Source organism: Camarhynchus parvulus, chromosome 2, assembly GCF_901933205.1.
Source record: "Camarhynchus parvulus chromosome 2, STF_HiC, whole genome shotgun sequence".
Taxonomy (NCBI): domain Eukaryota; kingdom Metazoa; phylum Chordata; class Aves; order Passeriformes; family Thraupidae; genus Camarhynchus; species Camarhynchus parvulus.
The window spans coordinates 47,807,950-47,828,058 of NC_044572.1; the positions used below are offsets into that span (position 1 = coordinate 47,807,950).

Sequence of the window (20,109 nt, forward strand, 5' to 3'; positions counted from 1 at the left end):
TGCTTCCCAGAATTTCACAAAGCTTTTTCCAGTTCTTCAGCACTTAACAGTAGCTATAAACTCTTCTAGACACAGAAGAAACCCTCTTATAATGGAGCATAAATGTCTAGCATGAAGCTAAGCTCAACAGAACCATCCCCTCACAGCACCACATACACAAAGAGGTATCGCAACGTTCCACTGAAACCACATGAAAAACAGAGCTTGAAAAGTTTCAGAAAAGTTCAGTTTTCAGGCTTTTCTTTTTGACTTAAAAGCCCCAAAAAATGCAGAAAGGTGCAAGCAAGCACAAAACTCTGTTATGGCAGCAATACTGTTACTACAGAATGTACAAACCACTGTTTCCTCCTAAGTCTGGCTACGGTACAAAAGATCGGTAGCACGCACTCCCGTGGAACAGTTTGCACTGAGAACAGAAGGATTTGATAGCTACCCTGCTTCAAGCAGCAGTGCAGCAAGGGGTTTAAGGCAGGCAGCAGAAGTGCTCTCAGGCAGTGTGTGTAACAGATCACATCACTAAAGGATTTTCATCCCGAGACCTCGCGCGCGTGCACTTGGAGTGAGGAGTTGCTGCTGCCACCACCAACCAGCACAAACCTCAGCAACAAAGGGGTGTCACTTCCAGAGCAAGCAAACATCAAAACACCACACACCAAAGCTTATAAACAAACCCCTTGTTGCTTCCCCCTTCTCTCTCCTGCGTTGGTGGTTTCAAGTCCAGCTCTGGGGGATGAAGGGGATTACTGCAGAAAGCCAGAGACTGGCAATGTGACAGGGATGGGAATAGTAAATCTAAGGGACATGGGAGACCGGCCTTGGTGACTGACTCAGCTTCTGACCCGCTAACAGAACTTGGCCCAACTGCTTTTTGGTGCCACTGCTCCTCTCCCAGACTCTGCATGACCTCATTCTGTATGACCTTGTCCAATTAGGTCAATATCTTCAAGGCAGTGACTGCCCCTTGTTAATTTTGGTGAAAAACAGCCTATAGGCTTGAATAATATGTTAGTTAAAAAAAAAAATTAAAAAAAGAAAGGGGGCTGATTTGCTGGTTTTACTAGGATCTGCCATGACAAGAATAAAATCATCTTTTCACTTAAATAATGAAGAATACCCACACAGTTAAACCTGTTAATATTATTTAAAAATATGTACAGCTGGAAGAGTGGCATGTTGCTCTCATTCACAAGTTTGCTACATCTTTACTGACGCCTACAATCTCCCCTATAGATCTATTTACAGAGGCATTTCTCCCAGGGGCCAAGTTTTCCATTCATGTCCTTTCTTCCCCCTTCTCTCCTGCTTTTCCCCTCCCTCTAGCAGAGCCTTTCAGTCACATTAGGCAAAGCATTTGTGGTGTGACATGGGGAACGGATCCAAGCCTCCAGCAAGCAAAAAAATAAGCTGAATAAAATGAAAAAATTTATTTTTAACCTGGATGGGTTCCCAGACTGAGCTTATTCCCCACCACAACAGGTGTATCAACACACCTGGGGAAGAAAACGAGCAAACCAACCTTCAACTCTTGCTGACATAACTACTGCTGACAAAGTCAAACGGATATATTAATAGGATAAGGACATTTTTGAAATATTAATACTGGAGTGGAGGTTCTTACACTGGGGAAATCTTTAAACATCATAAAATGGACTTAATACATACTCCTTATGTTGTTCACAGTTTCCTTTGCCAGTTTGGCTAATTATACGATATTTAAGTTTAAACATATGTTGCCTCCCTTGCAGTGAATCCTCTCCTCCTACGTGATACAGCAGTGAAGTCATCTTGCTGACTTCAAGTTGAATCCTGCACCCTCTTCAAGTAGGTGGGCATTTTTAGCTTATCTGGAAAGCAATCCAGCCCTGGGAGCATGGCAGGGCTGGATTTCTCACTGCAATGAGCTACCAAGAGCTTGACCACGACAAATATCCTGAAATACGTACTCCAGATGCTCTGTGCATAAGAACCAGCATAACTTCCTCCATCCTGAACATATGGTTCTTAAAACATGTAAGAGATGCTCAGGATGCATCTGCACTGGAGTGAAAGGTGAACCAGCAAACCAGAGACTTTTAATCTCCTTCCTTCCATACCATCACCAACTGACTTTAGGCTTTGGGGTTTTTTTCCTTAAAACCAAGACACAATAAGATATAAGGAGATTCCAAATGTAAGGAAGTGGCAAAAGACTGAGCAAAAAAAATGTATTAGAAGGGCAAAAAAGTCTTGCAGCCCTTTACGAACTTCCATGCACTGCAGACAGGAAAATCTCTATCAGTTAGTGCATTCCACATTACAACAGCCTTTAGCAAGCAGAGAAGCAGAGTACACCACAATAGCTGTGTTTCATTAGCTTAGCACAGCAGAGTACAGGATTTAAAGGGAATAGACAGCAGCTGAAAATAATTGCATTAAATTAACATTAACCCACAAACCCAGAAGAGGCATATAATATTCAGGACTGCTACAGAAGCGGTAACCCAGAATTAATGTCTGTAGAAGATGAACAATCCTGCTCTAACTGGGATTCAAAATCCTAAAGGAAGAAAGCTCACCTCAAATAGTGTTCCCTTAGGTGGGGGGGAAGGAAAGAAAGGAAAGCACAGCCTAGTTAAAAATATCAGTAGGTAGAAACACAAACTGTAAAATTATGTGGTTCCCAAAGGACTGATATGTTTTATGGTTAATACACATATTCCCACACATTCCGTCTCAGGAACGACTTTGAAATTAAATCTAATTTTAAGATCTCTGAGTGAGATGGACATGTGAGAATTTAAACTTCTAGGGCAGAAAAGACAAAACCTCAGACACTAAAGCAAGAAAGGCAGCTGGGACTGGAGAGGACTAAAACACAGCCAAGAGTGACAGCTATATTTCAATTGGTGAATGTACATTACGACAGTCCAAGAGTCTTGATAATAGAAGGGCTTAGAGTGGAAGAGCATCACCAAAAAAGGTCCTTAATTAATCTAAAGTGTTAGGATGGGGAGACACAAACTCAGGGGAGCATGCTGTGCTCAAAATGAAGAGGAAATTCATGCTAAACATGGGGAGGGGAAGTAATTATTTTAAAAATTTGAGAGATACTAACTTACAGCACCTACTCATTTAATCTGTGAGCAGGTACCAGAAGAAAGCCATGGCACTATTAGCCAGGAGGAAAAACAAGACCCCCAAGTTCTTTCTCCCAGCGCCAGCTAGAAAAGTCAGCTTGGTCAGGCCCTTGGCTAGATGCAGGTCAAAAAGCAGAACTAAGCCACCAACTGAGGCCTGAGGCAAGTTATAGCAGAAGCTACCATCAGACCAGCTCTAAGACCCCATCTGGTGCCTTGATAGCCCCTGATCATCTGAATTTACATAGTTCCTTCAATTGGAGATAAATTCTACCTCATGAGCAAGCGAGCATTTGGAAACAATTAACATCCTATTTCCATTAACCACCATTTTCTTCCCTTCTGCATCCCTGTAGAATTTTAAACATTTATAAAAAGACAAAAACCAACCTGTGAACTTTACTGTTACAGTAAAACTTAGCAACATGAATTTGTGCTTTAGGATGTTTTAAAGCTCCAAACAACTGCCTATCAAACACAAAATTAATTTGTAATCCATCCTTACTGGGCAGTGTAAATTTCTTTTTAGTTGAGCTCTTCATTACAGCAGGATTTTATAAGTGTTCCTCTGTGTTTGTCTACCATCTGCACAGCACTCTTCCATATGGACGCACAGTACCTTTTTTTTGGTTTTGTTAGGTCTCCTTCATTAGCAATACTCTTTCATGAGCCGAACAGGACTGCCTAAAAGTGTCTAAAATATAGTGCTTCATTGGAATTTTGAAGTTTTTAATGTTTAAAGTGAGTGCTTGCCACTATTTTTATTTAAACACTTGGATGAAATTGCTGTTTCTTGGGGTATCAAGCTAAAACTTCAGAGGGTGGCAGCAATGACCCAACTCTTTCAAGCAGCAGATCTGTTTGCTCTCCATACCTAAAACACCACCTTGCCAGCAGAAATCCATCCTGGAGTTTTGGCTTAGCATGCTGGAAACACAAGTTATACCAAATGTTTTCTTTTATATGTGATCTCATCTAATACTTCCATTTCATTGCACAAGATCTCCTTTCAGCCCTAGCAAAACACAGCATTTTTGATCAATATTACCTTTAGATAACTTTTCAAATAAATAACTGAAGCTAGAAAACTCTATAGCTGTTGCTATTCACTCTTACGCTTCCATCAGTTATTTGCATAGTCATTCCCACTCTGATTTAATCATTCCTTTCATGACTGTCTAAGTCTACACTGAAAATGAGAACAGTAAATCAAACTAAGCACTTGGCAGGCATGCACTGGTGAGATCACAGCAAGATCCTGGAATAGCACAGGCATTCTCATATGGAAAAGGCTTGTGGAGTTCCCATGCAGTTCAAGTAACCATCATCTGACTCAATGAGCAACACTGAGACGGACACAGCCCTCTGTGGAAACCAGCTGCTAATGGGGTGAACACCCAGGGAGGGAGGTGGCAGAACTGGCATCCAAAGCTTCTCAACTAATGTGTCACAATATGTGATCTAGCCATATTCCTTCATTAATAAAACCAGCAGAGATCAGGGCTTTTTTTATCTAACCACACGATGAAGCTCAGAGGTAAAAAGTCAGAAGCAAGAATATGAAGTCCCCATTAAAAGGTAAGCCTGAATAACACAGAGAGGGTTTCATTTCTCGGCCTTTCAGTTAAATGAAATACAATGTTTCATGAGGTAGAAAAACAAGGTCTTGTTTAGAAAAGGTGTACTTGGCCCAAGGAGAATCACAAAAGCATTACTTAAAATGTGTTTGTGATTCATCATGGTTCAGTAACTTCTCATGAATGCTAATGTGTTTCAGAGAGATAGAAAGGCTTGTGCAGGTGTGACAGAAACAATTAGTCAGTTATTAGTAAGTGCTGGCTTCACTGGCAGCCACGCTGCTGGAGCTCCACATTACCTGTAAGCCTGCCAGTAACTCTCCACATGCTCCTGATATTTAGAACTGCCAAAGAGGCAGGACAACAAGTTAAATCTGCAAACACTCATTCCTTCCCCTCATTTTGCCTGCCTCCAAATGACAAAATTTGCAGTTAAAGTAAAATGCTACATGCTTAAGACAGTGTGGCTCCTCTTCAGGAGTAAGAGTAAGGAGAGATTCTAAATTTATTCACAATAAACCAATCTAAACACTAACTCACTGCATTTCCTCTCCAAGACCTTCTAAAAAGGTGCTTATTTCAGAAGAAGTATACCTACATGGATCTACCTATATAGAGCAGAGCAGACAGCTTTGTTTAAATTTAAACTTCACCTTGCTTTAGTGTAACTACTCCCTCCACCAGGAGCGTTACAGCAAGCAATAAAACTTTATTCTCTTTTACCACTCTGGAGATCCACTCATTTCCACAGAACTTGCAACAACATTTAGAGAAAATTTTCAAATGTGTTGTCTATTACCCTGATATCTGGCATCCTTTCCTAAAGGAGAAGTCAGAACAGCATGGAGGGCTGTTTAATTTCATTTCCTTTCAGCTTTTAAGAAAATACACTAAGATCCCTTAATTACAAACGATGTTCAACGCTTAAAAGGTGACCCTCCAACAGATACTTAGGAAAAAAACCTCAACATTTTCTGAGAGCAACAGTATAATCCAAGTAATCATGCTCCAACAGCAAGCCAGAGATGTGTTTACAGCAGCAAAGAACAGCCTGGCTTTGACTCTGTGCCTCACTACACACCCGAGACACTGAACTGCTCCAGCATAATGTTCATCCTCACTACGAGACAGACACCACAATTTTTGTAGCACAGTGAATCTCTGAAATGAATAGAAAATAATTCACTAGTGGCTGAATTTGTTAGCTATACAAAATTCTCAGGGTCAAAGGCCAGTGAAATGAGATGAAAACCATTAAGCAAGCAGATTTCAGATTCTTTTGATCAAGAACACAGCCATATGCCTGTGCCTTTATCCAACCACAGATCCAATTAAATTTGCAGGAACTCAGTTTTTCATCTGGTTTAGTGGCTAATTTCTTAATATTTACTACCACTAAAATAATAAGCATAGACCCCACTGTGCTGTTATACTGCAGGTTTGCACACATGCATGTGAGTGCATGGATATAAAAGCCAAATATTTTGATTAAAAGAATGCTTCCTGAGTGCAGCTTACAATCTCTTGTTGTTTAAATAGCAAAAATCTTCATAGGAAAGCTTTCCAAGCTGTTCAGAAAGTAGCAAGGGTCAGAGGCATAGCTGAAGCTGCACAAGATGGGCACTTCCCACCCCACTGATCTGACCTGTGCATTTATTTCCTCCATCGTTATCTATACCTGTAGTGCAAAAAAAGAATATGACCCATATCTGTCTTGGTTTGTGCTGAATTGACAGGAGGAAAAGTTAGGTTCATATTTAATTGTAATTTAATAAGAATCTTGCCTGTCTGCACGCCCACCCATCCACCTTAAAGGACCCAGAATAATCTAGGATTGGCCTTAAAAGCTCAGGAGCTTCCTTACTCCCACTGCAGCCTTATGGTAGACAGTCCATAATGATGTCTACCAGGGACTCAAACAGGCTCTGCAACAGCAGACAGGAAGGATGGAGAGGGAAGAAGTAAAAAGAAAAGGAATGAGAAAGGCCAGTGACCATTCTGAAGCAGCAGCCAGTTTGTATGCCCCTGACCTGCAGGACAATCCAAGGTGCCACTTCTCTTCACTATTCTCCCCAGAGGATGCAAAGGTTGTTTGAAAACTTGTTACAGTCCTGTCCTGCCACCAGCTAGTGATCCTGCATCCACCTGGGCAATATGTTATATAGAAATGAGCACGTGTTAGAGCTGTGGAGGACTGAGGAATATTTACCTAATGAATGTGCCATTGTGCTCTGCTCTTCCACTCTTCAGTCAGTTAGAAGTTACGCAACAGCTCAGATATTCAACCTCAGTTTCCATATGCCTGACAGACTAAGCTCGTGTAACTTTGTGTGGGGCAACCCCCTAAAGTTATATATCACATGGATTTAATTACTAAACTGAAACACTGGAGATCACAAATTCTCTTTTCAAGCTTATCTTGCAAGAAAGACAGGACCTAAATAAACTCAACAATACCTTCCCCTCCCCTTTTGGGGCCTGCTAATGCTTTCCCCTTCTACTTGTTTTATTTCTCTTTTCTCTTCCTTCATTCAACCTTATTCTACCATCATCGAAAGCTTCAAGGAGCTTGAATGTTTTTTCTGCCATTTCTTTGCAATGCCAAGTTCTGCCTTTCGCTGCCAGTCTTGGTATCCTCTCCCCCCTCCAGTAGCCCTTCCAAAACTATAATCCATTCTTTTAAGAGCTGCATTTTCTGTTGATAGTGCCAGAGGCCAGGAAGGCTCCTGGCAGTACAGTTCCAACAAAGAGTCTGAAACTGAACAATCTCTAGGGATAAGGAAGTCCAAGACATGGTTTTTAAAATAAGAATAATAATAATAAAAAAAAAATTGCCTCTGGCATTGGCGGCTTTTAAATATAAACACATAAAATTTCCCTTCCAAAGGGGCAGGTAACGTACAATGCTTTTCACCAGCAATGAATACCTGCTCCTCCTACCTACATAAAATGCTCTGCAGAATAGAAATAAAACACATTACACTGGGGATTCAGATACCCACAGATGTAAATAACATTCTACTATTTGTAGTCCATTTCTGCAGAAGCAAATAGTGACGCCAGATGCTACAAATTTCTGCTTCCAAATACAGCCTTGCTCTTCTTCTAACAATTGTGCAAGGCGAGCCATTGACAACTGCAGAATGACACTATTTTTTGTCAGAAATACTTTAAAATAACTACTGCAGAAAGACACATAATTTTATGCCAGTCTCTCAGCAATCCAATCTTTTTGTCTGCAAGAGTAACAACAGGGAAATTGCTGCTCCTCAGACAAAGTTGCTCTACTAACACAAAATGAGAGAAGCTCCTTCTCTTCCTAAATACTTACTCTTCTTTAGCAGCACACCAGTGGGAAAGAAGCAGATAACTTCTTCCCTTGAGGTATCCAGATTGTTCTGCAAATAGCAAAAGCCTTTGCAATTATCACATGCATCACACTCAGCTTTCACTGATTTCCTGAGTTCCTCAGTGGGACCAGAAGTAGCTGAAGACCAGTTTTAGACCTTAGAAAGGAAAAAGTAACTCTGCATATTTTAAGTCTGCATCAATTTCTTACACAATTCAAGGAAGGTGCCTTCCTTTCTTTGACCTCAATTTTTCATTCAAGACTTTAAGCACTGAACTGTGACTATGTGGAGGAATTCTCTGCACAATGTTACACACTGCTCACAACTGAAGAAGCAATGTTTACAGCACTGTGTAACTGAGATAATTCTCTTTCTTCTACTTCTAAAGGCCAAACTCCAGAGGTTTAGCACCTCTGTACTGAGTGACTTTATTTTAGCAAGAGAAACTGAGTTATGCCAGCTGTTCAGGATTATTTGGTTAACATTTTTAGTGAAAGTATTATGGCAAGTTATTACCAGATTTTATTATACAAGATCAATAAAACCTTTGCACAGCTTTCTCCATTAAGATAGCAAAAAGCTACAGATTAAGTTTTTCTTTTGAAATAAACAAAACAAAGAAACAAATCCCAATCCAAACACACACATAAAAAACCCAAACATTCAGAGGTTTTTCTCAGTTTCAAGTGTAGATATCCCAACATGAAATCAGTATGAATACAAAACAAACAATTATGGAGAATGTCAAGGGTTAGTATTTTTCATTAAATCATATTGCTACTTCATGGTCTTTTACCTATGGACGACCTTTATTACAGAACAATCTGCTCTAATTCAGAGAGGAAAGAGAGATGGTCCTTCACTCATGAAATCTAGATATTTCCAGAGAGTCTTTATATACACTCCTTTAAGAGCTCATGCCAGTTGTCCAGTAATATTTTAAAACCACCTATGTTCATTTCCACTGACAAAGTGCTTCCTAAACCGTTCCTTTTTCTTTGACTTTATCTTCACTAGGCTTTGTGCCACCATCAGAGTAAAACATGAAAACAAAAGTAGATTTCTCAAACTGAATTTAACACTTCTTAAACACTTTTTTTTGCCTTTAGCATATACTAAGGGGTTGAGAATTTCTACCTACAGTTGATATATAGGTTTATTCAATAAAAATACTGGACAGTTAAACCTGAATAGAGCTGCCCTGAGCTTTTCCCAGTGTCTGGTGGAAATTCCACTATATAATTCAATAGAGAGAGCAGTTCAGTTCTGCCTGTATCTGAAAAAAAATTGATTGCAGATATTTTCTGCCCTGTTTGGCTAAATCATCTCACTAAAGCACTACAATTACACTAGGAACTTCATATTACAATCTGGCACATATTGTCCATGCTGTCCCTTGGGAAGGCAATTCCCAGCTTTTATTCAGAAAATAGCTTGCAAATATATCTCTTTGTGTCTACATTCAGCCTACTCTCTACTCTTATACTTTTAAATTAATGCTGAGAAGATGCTCAAAACAACCTCCAAGTTTCCTAACCACTTCAGGTTATCCTTATCAATACAGAACACAACCTTGCCTTGCTCCCACTGGTAACTTCTCCCATAGAACAAGATGAAGTGACCACACTGACCAGACTCACCTTTCTCTTTTGGTAAATACAGTAAATTAAGAGATCTTGCTGCAGCTCTCACAAGCTAGCGTTTGACTGATTAACTCTTTTTTTCACTAGTATTACTTTTGAAAAAAAAATAGGTCCTGGAGTTCAGACTAGATGATCTTTAAAGGTCCCTTTCAACTCAAAGTGTTCTGTGACCCAGATTAATTTTTAACAAAGATATTTTTCTCCCAAGGCTTCTCTAAGTCATCTCTCTTGCCCCATGTAGTGTGCATATGTAATGACAACACACATGGACCACAATACAACACACAACTCTCTTTCCCCTTGGCTGCTTCTGATAGCACAGTTAATTACATGTATAGCTGTAATTATACATCCATAACTAACAATTGTCTATCTTGACACAGAGGAGGCTGCTGGAAACAGACTGGGATGAAGAATCTAGAAGATGTAGAAGACATTTTATGAGCCCTGTCAACTGATGTTATGCACTTTTTACCAGAATCTGCACTGTGTGGCACACCTGAATTCCCCTCTCCATCTTTCCTGTTGGAACACTGCTTCCATTGAAACATTGGAGGGCATCCATCCTGAGGATGCACTCAGGGCACCAGGCTTTATCTGAGGCAAAAACCAAAACTACATTTTTCCAATATCAAACCAGTGATTTACAACGTCTCTTCCATCATAAAACTACATTCATACATTCATAAAACTACATGGTTGCACAATGCCATTCCACTACAGTTACATATCTGATAGACAACCTGTAGCAGGAAACACTGGACCTTCCAGGTACTGTTTGAATTCAAAAACAAGACATCAGCAGTATGAAAACTGACTCAGGCATATAATTCCCAAATTAAATTAAAACTACTGGTTCTCCTAAGTGACTCCAAATTGCTAGCCTGAGAGGCTACCTCTCTGTTCAATCCACATCCACAGCTGGGGCTTCTTTGTTACAGAGGAGACAGCTACCCACAGGACATTCTCTAAAGAGGCCCTCAACTCTGAATTTCAATAGATCAAGAGAAAAAAGCCTCAAGACAGGAAAGCAAGGCTTATCCCCTTAGCCAAGCTTATGAAGACCAATGAACACAGCAAGAACAATTAGCTGGAAACAAAGGACCTATAGGTTGACTTAAGTTTGATTTTCTAGTCTAGCTTGGTGGACTATGTACTGATTTAGGGGAGGGAAGTCCAACTGCTTTTTCCTTTATGCCATCATTCCTTTAATTAGAAAACATAGCCTATAGGCTACAGTTGGTTTTCTCAACCTTTGTATATTAATTTTACAGAACTAATTCAAAGCTAAAAGCCTCTCCATCTCTAGAGTGAAATTAATAGTTTTACAAAATTTAAGCAATTTAGAACATATAGAAAAAAAAATCTTAAAACCTACTAGTTTAATTTCAATCCGCACACCACTGAATTGTGGGTGTTTTGATCCCTCTGGCCTATAAACTGGGAGACCAATGTAAAATCCCAGTGTAAACAGCCCAAGACCATTTTATTTATACATTTGTATCAAAATAGAACTCGAATTCCAACTTGGATTAAAAATTATGCAGATTATTTTTTCCCTTCTCTCTCAGCAGACATTTCTCCTTTATCATAATGTGCCTTCTGAGTCACTTACAGCTGCAGGGGATGAAGTCTTTGCAACCTCTACTTTCCAGAAAATCATCCTAACACAGCTGACACAACCAACTCTTGTTACCCCAACACACACCCAGACACTTTCAACAAGCTAAATTCCTAAGGTAGCTGAAGGAAAAAAAGGGCTATTTTTAGCAGGTCAAGAAATAAAAGCCCAGACTATTGGATAATAAAAAAAAATTATGGAAGATGCTGTACATGGTTACATCTTAAGGCTAATCCAAGGAACACAGACTGAAATCACCATTTTATACAGAGGGCAGAACAGATGCCCAAGTTTCCACAGTTTGTCCAAATATGTCAGAGAAAGAAGCCAGGACAGAGAAAGGCTCAGAGCAACACAGGGCAGTGAGATTATTTTTCTCTTTCAAAATTGCTTTCCACATTTGCGTGTCTAGAAAAGTTTCAAATTTAGCTCCAAAATATGAAAATCAGTCCTTTCAAAGGAGATCACATAAACTGACCTACTTCAAACATTAGTTACAATTAAAGAAAAAAAACAACAAAAAAATAACCAAATCACTTTTTTTTTCCCAAGGTCTGATTTTTTTTTAAATGCCCTTTCCCTCCTTTTCTGGAACTGGCACTAGCTGTCAAATCTTTATTTGCCATAAATATGATTAAAATTGTTTTAAGTGGTCCGTAATGAAACAGATCTCATTTTGTTTTGTAGACTTTTTGGTTGACTGGCTCCTTTTTCTCCCACTTTCTCCCTTCTCCTGAGTAGTTACAACCACCACACTAAAATGTGTCTTTTGGTCTCCAATGGAACTTCTAACTTGTTCAGATTTTCTGCCCTTCTTTTTTTGCTTTTTTTTTTTTAATAAAAAGAAGATTAAGCACAACAAGAAAAGTTATGCATATCTATAGAAGAGATTTTAGACCTACATAAAGTAGAGCTCAGAATTAGACCCCACATCTAGGCCTGAATTTTGCAAGTTTGATGACCAGAAGAGATTTCGGGCGCATGTGTGAAGAGGGACAGTGGGAGGTGGGGTGAAAAGGTTGATAGGAGGAATGTACTTGAACCACAGGGGGTAGAGCTTCAACAGATGAGTCTGCTGGTGCTTGAAGGGAAGAGAAAAAAAAGAAAACTTGGGAGGGGGGAAAAAAAAAAGACAAACACCAATATTCCAACACTTTAACAGCCTAGGGTATACCAGATATCTTTTCCAGAATCCAAGGACAAGTACTTACATTTAGGAATTTTTTTTCACTTGGTTTGGCTCAGTGCTACTAAAAAAGTTTGTCCAAAAGTCCATGTGCCGAGCCAACATTTATTAGGTTTCAATTTCCAGCTGAAGCCACAACTGCTGCTATGAAAATTAATGTGGCAATTGTACCAGAAAGCAAAGCAATGGAAAAGACTGCACTGGTATGTGACAAGTACATTCACTGGCACCAAGAGAAAAAATTGTATTATATCAACCTGTGTCATAGACATTTTTCTCTTCTCATTATTAGAGAAAAAATGTGCAAATCATATTTATTGTTTGGCCAGAGGATATTATATGGATAGTTATAAATTCCTCATCACCCAACCTCAGTAGATTACTGCCTGTCCTAAAATATGAAGCAGCAATTTAAAGAGAAATCCCTGCTATGTTGCCATCAACAAGATTCAATGAAGAATACTGCAAATTGCCAGTCTAGCCAGTCAGAAAGCCTGAACTGCTCACATGAGATATCTTTGCCAAAACCCATGTATTCCTCAAACTACTGCTGGACTATGTGATAAATGTATGTTGGCTGAAGAGAATGAAAAATGGGCAAGCAATAGTTTCACTTCAGCTATAGATTCAAGTAGCAGAACACATGCATGTACTGAGAGTATATGAATAGTTAATTAAAACAAATCTAAAAGATCAAGTCACCATCAGAAGGATTACAGATGGGTTTCAAGTCCACAAACAAATGCACAAAGTACTTACAGTATGTGCATGGTCACAGGAAAGAATAACTACATACTGAATTTTATGGAAGTTTCCAACAGACTACATCAGGAGACCTGACTCTTCCCATTTTTACCATGAGGCTGACAATGAGCTAGAAGTAAACCACCCCTGAATAGCACCAGTCATCTAATCTCAGACAACACACATAAAAATCTCAGCTGAAGGAGGTAGGTCGAAGTGCTGACAGCATTATTTGAGCCTGTTGTCAAACCCTGCTTATCCCTTCTCTCTTATAACTTCAAAATGTTGGATGTATTTGATATGGGTTGTCAGCTTCATGCATTTTCATTAAGGAAAATAATGTCCACGTGGAGCATTTTGTCCACATTCATGCACACTCTCTGATTTCCAAAAATGCTCTGGCAAATTAGATAATCTTCAGGCAAGCTGCCTCTGCTGTATTAAAGAATGGGAGTTTAATGCCATCACATCACCAGAATCTGAAGTTCTAGAAGCAGTGACCTGTCCTCCCTTGCAGTTGAAGCAAGCTCAACAAGAAAAAGAGCCGGGTTGTTATGCGTGCATCCATGTAGCTGATAAAGAAATTATACCATCTCTGATGACACAGAGATGTCATAGACAGATGACAGATTTCAGAGACAGATTTACATTTCCTATGCCAGCCATAAATTAGGTATGTACAATAAAGCCTTTGAGCTAGAGATTTTAAGAATACAGGAGATGATACACACTTCAGGCCACAGCTTTTCTTGGAAATCTTAAATAGAATTATTTATGTGAATAATAACGTAAGCGTTCCCAGGATAAAGAATTTAAGGACTGGGAAAAGACCTTGAAATCATGAGAGTTGAGACAGATAAATACCTAAGAATAAGGTACCAAAGTAGAAGTGGCAAACATGGAGGAAGAAGTTACAAGGAGAGTTTAACTCAAAGAAATAAAAATCAGAAGGAAAGCAGAAGCAAAAGAGAAAACGCACACAGCCAGGACACTGATATAGTTTTGTAATAAACCTATTTGGGAATAATTTGTTTTCTTATTTTCCACCCTCTCAGACCTCCCACCCCCCGCCCCCATCCTCAGCCTCTTTACTGAAGATGATGTTTCACAAATATTTTAAATCAATTTAATTCCATCTGAAAAGGGAAGTCTTTCCCCTAAGCATTGAGTTGTAGCTCCCACTGCCTCTCTTCTGCTAGTGCTAGCTTCTGTGGAGTTTTGCAGTGCTATTTGACTGTAAATGGAACACAGCAGAAATAGTAGTAAGAAGACTTAGGTCCACAAAGGTGGTAAGAACAGGTCCTTTATCATATTTGCATAACACCTCCAGGTAGTATACTCAGCTTTCTAAAGAATTCCATAGCCTACTCCCTAGAAATGCACCAAACTGAGTTCATTTATACATAAACTAAAACACTTTTCTATAGGGGATCCCTACCAGCACTACCTACAAGTCTTCATTGCAGTGTGATTTACTGCAGAACAAAAAAATGCCTTGTCCCCTAACCTCTCACAATTAACTTTCCTCTCCTGGCAGCCATTGACAACAAGCCTGCTGCAGACAAATCAAATACACTGGAAACCTGTCGTTAGGGAAAATAAATCAATGCACTTCCAAGGGTTTGCAAACAAGCACCACGTGAATCCTTGTTCACCTTGCTCTTGAGTGCAGGCATGTGCTTTACAAAGCCATCTGCTCAGCAGCCTGAGAAATCAGTACCTTACTTACTGATGGGCACCGCACGTGTAGCACCAGCCACTGCCAGCCTGCCCAAAACACAGAAGTTTTCCTCTGTCAGATGTGGAGAGAAGAGGGAGCATGATAGCTATCCGCTGGAGCATAGACTTCTCATTAATATTCCTCTTCACTGTTAATAGTGATCAGAAAACAGAGAAAGCTAGCAGGAAGGTTATGACATTATCTTCAATCTCTCTTTTGTGTCTCACACTTGCAATAATGAAAGATCACACCACAGAACCAAATTCTTGCAAACAGCTTGATGCAAAAATGCTGAGAAAAAGACAGCTCTGCAAGTTTGTGACTCTTCTTCCATTCGTCTCTCTAAAACCATATTCATGAAGTTTATTTAAGTGTCACATATATATTATCACCTCTTAGATCAGTACTATCAAATGCTTGCCAACATTCTGACTTCTGCCAATTAATTCCTTTTAGTTTCTCTTTTCCAGTGCTATATTTGAAGAGAGAGGAAGAAAAAGAAAAGAAAAAAAAGTGACTGACTTGAGTAGAAGAAAAATTATTCTAAATCCTTTAAACAGTTGCTCTGTTAAATTGACACAAGTTTAACAACGTGTACTTGGCACATTCCTCTTGCCACGAATACAAGAAACTTTAAAAAAAACTCACTCAAAGCAGGGAAATCTTTTAAAGATACAGCACATACCTTGCTGAACAGTGGTCTGATACCTTTTACAAAGCCATTTGTAGATTCAAGTGTTCAAACAACAACAAAGACAACATAACTGTAAAGGCTTTTTCTTTTTTTTGAGATCTTCTTTTTAATAGAATGATGACTGAATGGGGAGTCAAATCTGACCAACCCATTCTCACTCAAATTGTACATTGCAGACAGTGCAGAGACACAAGAGAGGAGAAAGTCTACGAGGCCCAGGTATAACTGTGCAGAAGAATAGACCAGAAGAGACAACAGTACTTTTGCTTGATTCAAGGGTACATGATGTTTCCTAGCTCCCAGGGTTCCCAAAATCCCATCACCTTCTACAAATGTGGAGAGTTCTTTTAATCCAAGGACATGCTGAACATTCACAGCACAGCATGACAAAGAGAGCTCGTAAATTTTAAAGAGATTGTTTATTTCAAGGAAACTGACTATCAAGTGACAGCAAAATCTCAGCTCGAGAGGAAAACTGTACTTCATGGCCTCATTTAAGTCCCAAGCAAATCCTTATTTGACAATCACAGAATTAGAAACACTGTGGCTGGCAATATATCAAAATAAAACAACAACAACAAAAGCTTGTTATTGGAATAGGAGAACACTGCATGTTAGTGTGCAGGTGCACTGGCAGAGACCTGGGGAAACCTTTTCCTAGTAACACTTAAATCTATAGGCATTAGCCACTCACTCCATCACATACTGAAGCCATCTAGAGTATTAAAAGAAGAAAGCAACAAGTCTTGTGTGAGCATGGGAGCTCTGCTCCCTGTGTATCAACATGGAAAACATGAGATCATATTCCAACACCACTTGGTAGGCTGGACATTGTGAGAACCCATGTCTATGAGCCCAAACCTTAAAATCAAAGAGACTTCTACTAGGTAGACAAAAACAAAGAGCGGAAGGAAGGGTGGAGCGCCACGTTACTCTTGATCTGTAATTCGCTACCTCGCAGCATTGCTCTCAGGAAGCTCAATGCACACAGCAGTGTTTCAGCAACAGTTACACTTTTACATACCATCATAAGCTGCGTTTCATGAGAATCAGGGTAAAAGGGCATTAAAAAATAACTTTGTAGGACAACACAATATGTTGCACCGAAACAGCAAGAAAACAGAGTACTTGCTTTTAAGAGCACCAATGGTCAGGTTATATAATGACAACTGCAGAACTGCAGATACTTTTGGTTTCCAAGACTGCTACAAAGTAAGCAGGTAAGAGTTTTTCCTCTCCCCCCAGCAAAATTTGTCTGAACTCTTCACCTACCAAGTTTTTCCTGGCATATGGAGAATATAAGGAAAAATATAAAAATGGTAAGTATATAAACCAGTTTTCTTCCCTCTCCCCCTCCCATCAGCAAATCGTTCATTAGAACAAATCCTCAGACAATGATACTCAAAGCAAAGCTACAAACTACAGAGAAGGCAGGTGTATTGCAGTGCACAGTAAGTTTTAAAGAGATTACAGAGAGAGAGAGAAAGAAAGTCATCTACCCCTGTGCACCCTTTCCAGTATGAACAAACTGTGATTCAGGTTTGCCTCTAGACAAGTCAATTCACGCACCCAGATCCACAGACTGCACTGACAGTATCTTTTACTAATACCCATTTCACATCAAGTTCCTGTTTTAACCATACTAATCTTTCTTTTCTCTCACTGGTGAGTTTTAAAAGCTGCTGCAGTACTTTTAACAGCTTTATGACGTGTGTTAATGGATATTTTGCTAACAGTACACAAGAGGGACTTTTACCAGCAAGCTGTCACCGCTGCTGTTCCTCCTCCTTATCTAGTTACCGGTCATCAGATTAGATCCCTACCACCTACTTAGACAGCTAAAAAAAAAAAAGGAAAAAAAAAAAAAAGAAAAAAAAAGAAGAAAAAAGTGGAAATCAAGGAAAGAAAACCTTCAAAGAAAGCAAACTTGCAGCTCAGACTGGAAGAACTTTATGTAAATTTCAATGTATTTTCTTCCCTCTGTAATATTCTGCCTAAGCCACTCAATCAAGCAGGAATGACATGGAAAGAATGGGACTAATGCGAACAATGAATGATCCATAAATGTCTACGAGATTATATAACTGAGGATGAGATGGCATGCATGTGTGCGTGCATTTAGGGGAAAGGAGGAGAAACAGACAAGGGGAAAGAGGAGGAAACAACATCCCCAGTCACAGATACAGGACTCAGTGCAGTTCTTACTCAGTTTCCCTCTCTTCCCAAAAGACAAATATTGTAATCAAGGGCAATCAGGCAGCTCAGGGATAAAAGCAAAAGAAAACCTATTTGCTAATGAATACACTTCAAAATATCCCTGGCTGAAATTGCACCATAACTGCAGTATCATGAAACACAGCTCATAGACAACCATGTTTATACTAAAGCAATTAACACACGGTACATTTCCTGCACTGTTATTATCATTGGCATTCTCTCTGTGTTTGTTACACATTTAGAGCCTTGGCAGGTTAAGAGATATTCTTATAAAGTTAAAAACAAAACGTTGCTGATTTGAAATGTACTCACTGTTATTTTTCAGGAACTCCTATATTTACTTTACACCATTCCCAGGGGAGAGCTGAACAGTTGCATTAGTTCTGCAAGGAAAAGATATTCAAAATAAACTTTGCAAAGGCTTTGAGCCAAAAAAACTTTACAAACGTAACTTTTTAGACCCAGTACCCCCTTGCTCTACAAGGCTGCTCTACAAGGCTTGCTCTACTGTGGTTTTGCATAATCACCACCCACATTTCAGAACAATCATTTCATCTGAAATTCATCAGCGGTTTGATCACTTGTGTGAGCATAAACTTAGGAAAAGGAGCACACGCACCCCCTCCCACCCCCTAAGAAGCTTTCGGCTGCCGGGTCGAGGGGGAGGCATGCCCTCGGAGGCGGCGGCTGGGTACCAACGCCGAGCTCGGGGCTGGCTGTCTGCGGGGATGCACTTGCTTCAAAGTTGAGGCTTCTCCTCCCGAGCGGCGCCCGCGGCGGTGCGGACACTTGCTGCGGCCGCAGTCTCCGCCCGGGCCCGACCCCGCGCATTAACCCCCGCGGGTCCGGCCGCGGCCGCTGCGCCGCCCCCCGCCCCCCGCAACGGCGCTCCGGTCCCGCCGGCTCGGGGGAGGCCCCGCCACCACTCACCCCCCGGCCCGGAGGTGCGCGGCTCCCGTCCGCTCCCCTCGCCAGCGGCCTCCGGCCACCAGGAGCAGCCGGTGGAGGGCAGGGCTACCCGGGGCACGGGAGGGGCTGAGGAGGGCACGGAGCGGGAGGAGGTGGTGGAGGAGGAGGAGGAGGAGGAGGCACCGGCGAAGTCGCGGCGGGGAGAACCGGGAGGCTGTGGCGGCAGCGGCCGGGGGCCGGCGGAGAGGGCAGGACGGCGGGAGGAGCCGCTGTGCGAGGCGAGGCGGGTCGGGTCGGGCCGGGCCGCCCCCCCGCCGGCAGCCGCCGTCCGAGGCCCCGCCGCACTGACAAGCACAGCGCTGCGCTTCCTCTTTCTCACAACCACGGCGGCCGCCCCCCGCCCGCACCTCCCGCCGCGGGGACCGGCTGCGGAGCTCCCCCGGGCAGGTGCGGGGCTCGCCGGCCGCCGGCCCCGTCCCGTTCCTCCTCCCCGGCTGCCCTGCGCGCCTCTCCGCGCTCCCCCGCATCGCCCGGCCAGCGCCGCTGCCGCGTCCCCGCTCCGGACCGAGGCTCTCCTACCTCTGGCGTGGGCAGCGTCCCCGCCCCGAGCACAGCGGGGCCGCTCGGCCGCCCCCGCCGCGGGAGCCGCGCTCCGCTCCGCTCCGCGCCGCCGCCGCCTCGGTGCGGTGCGCTGGGCTGCCCCCGGCACTATCCCATCCCGGGGCTCGCACAGGCACCCGCCGCTCTCACTTCCTCTTCCTTCCTCCTGCTGGCCGGGCCGCGATGTGCAGCCCCGGGCCGGCTGCCGCCGAGGGGTCCCGCAGATCGGCAGCACCTGCGGGCGGGGGGCGACACCCGCTCCCGCCCCCGCCCGCTGCCGCTCCGCTTCCCCCGCGCGGGGGTGCGGCTGGCGTCCCTCCTCCTGCAGCTCCTAAACGAGAGATCTGGGGCTACCTCCTTGCCTTTGGAATAGCTGTTTGCGTTTTGATGCCGCTTCCCTTCCCGGAGAGCCGCCGCCGCCGAGCAGCCCTGCAGCAGGCACGCTGCGGCGCACGTCTGTCTGTTCGCCCCCGAAGCGAGCGAGCCGCCGCGGGAGCCCAGCCCAGCCCAGCCGGGCCGCTCCGGGCCGGGACCCGCCGGGAGGGGGCGGCCGCAGCCCCGCTCCGCACCCCTGCCCGGCTCCCGCTGGGTACCGGCGGCTGCCCAGGCCCCGGCACTTCAGCATCCCCGCGGCCCGCTAGCGCCGGGGAGCGACGAGTGCCCAACTCGTGGCTTTTGCTCGCTGGAAAAGTCAAATATCAGAGCTCTGATTTTGTTCTCCGTCTCCCTGAA

General features: G+C 42.4%; 1 protein-coding gene across 3 annotated transcripts in view; it reads right to left on the minus strand.

The window, feature by feature from the left end:
- The window catches only part of ELMO1 (engulfment and cell motility 1), a 302,044-nt gene extending 282,150 nt beyond the window's left edge, over positions 1 to 19,894 (minus strand). Inside the window, exons 1-2 of one of the 3 annotated variants that reach the window (XM_030965282.1) lie at positions 19,357 to 19,894; positions 18,181 to 18,251 (exon numbers count right to left, since the gene is read on the minus strand). The gene's annotated coding sequence lies outside the window, so the exon portion shown is untranslated. Of the gene's footprint in view, positions 1 to 18,180; positions 18,252 to 18,487; positions 18,583 to 18,798; positions 19,011 to 19,356 lie in introns of those variants that run through there. The other 2 variants (XM_030965290.1, XM_030965299.1) reach the window with 2 other exon arrangements.
- Between the last annotated feature and the right edge of the window lie 215 nt (positions 19,895 to 20,109).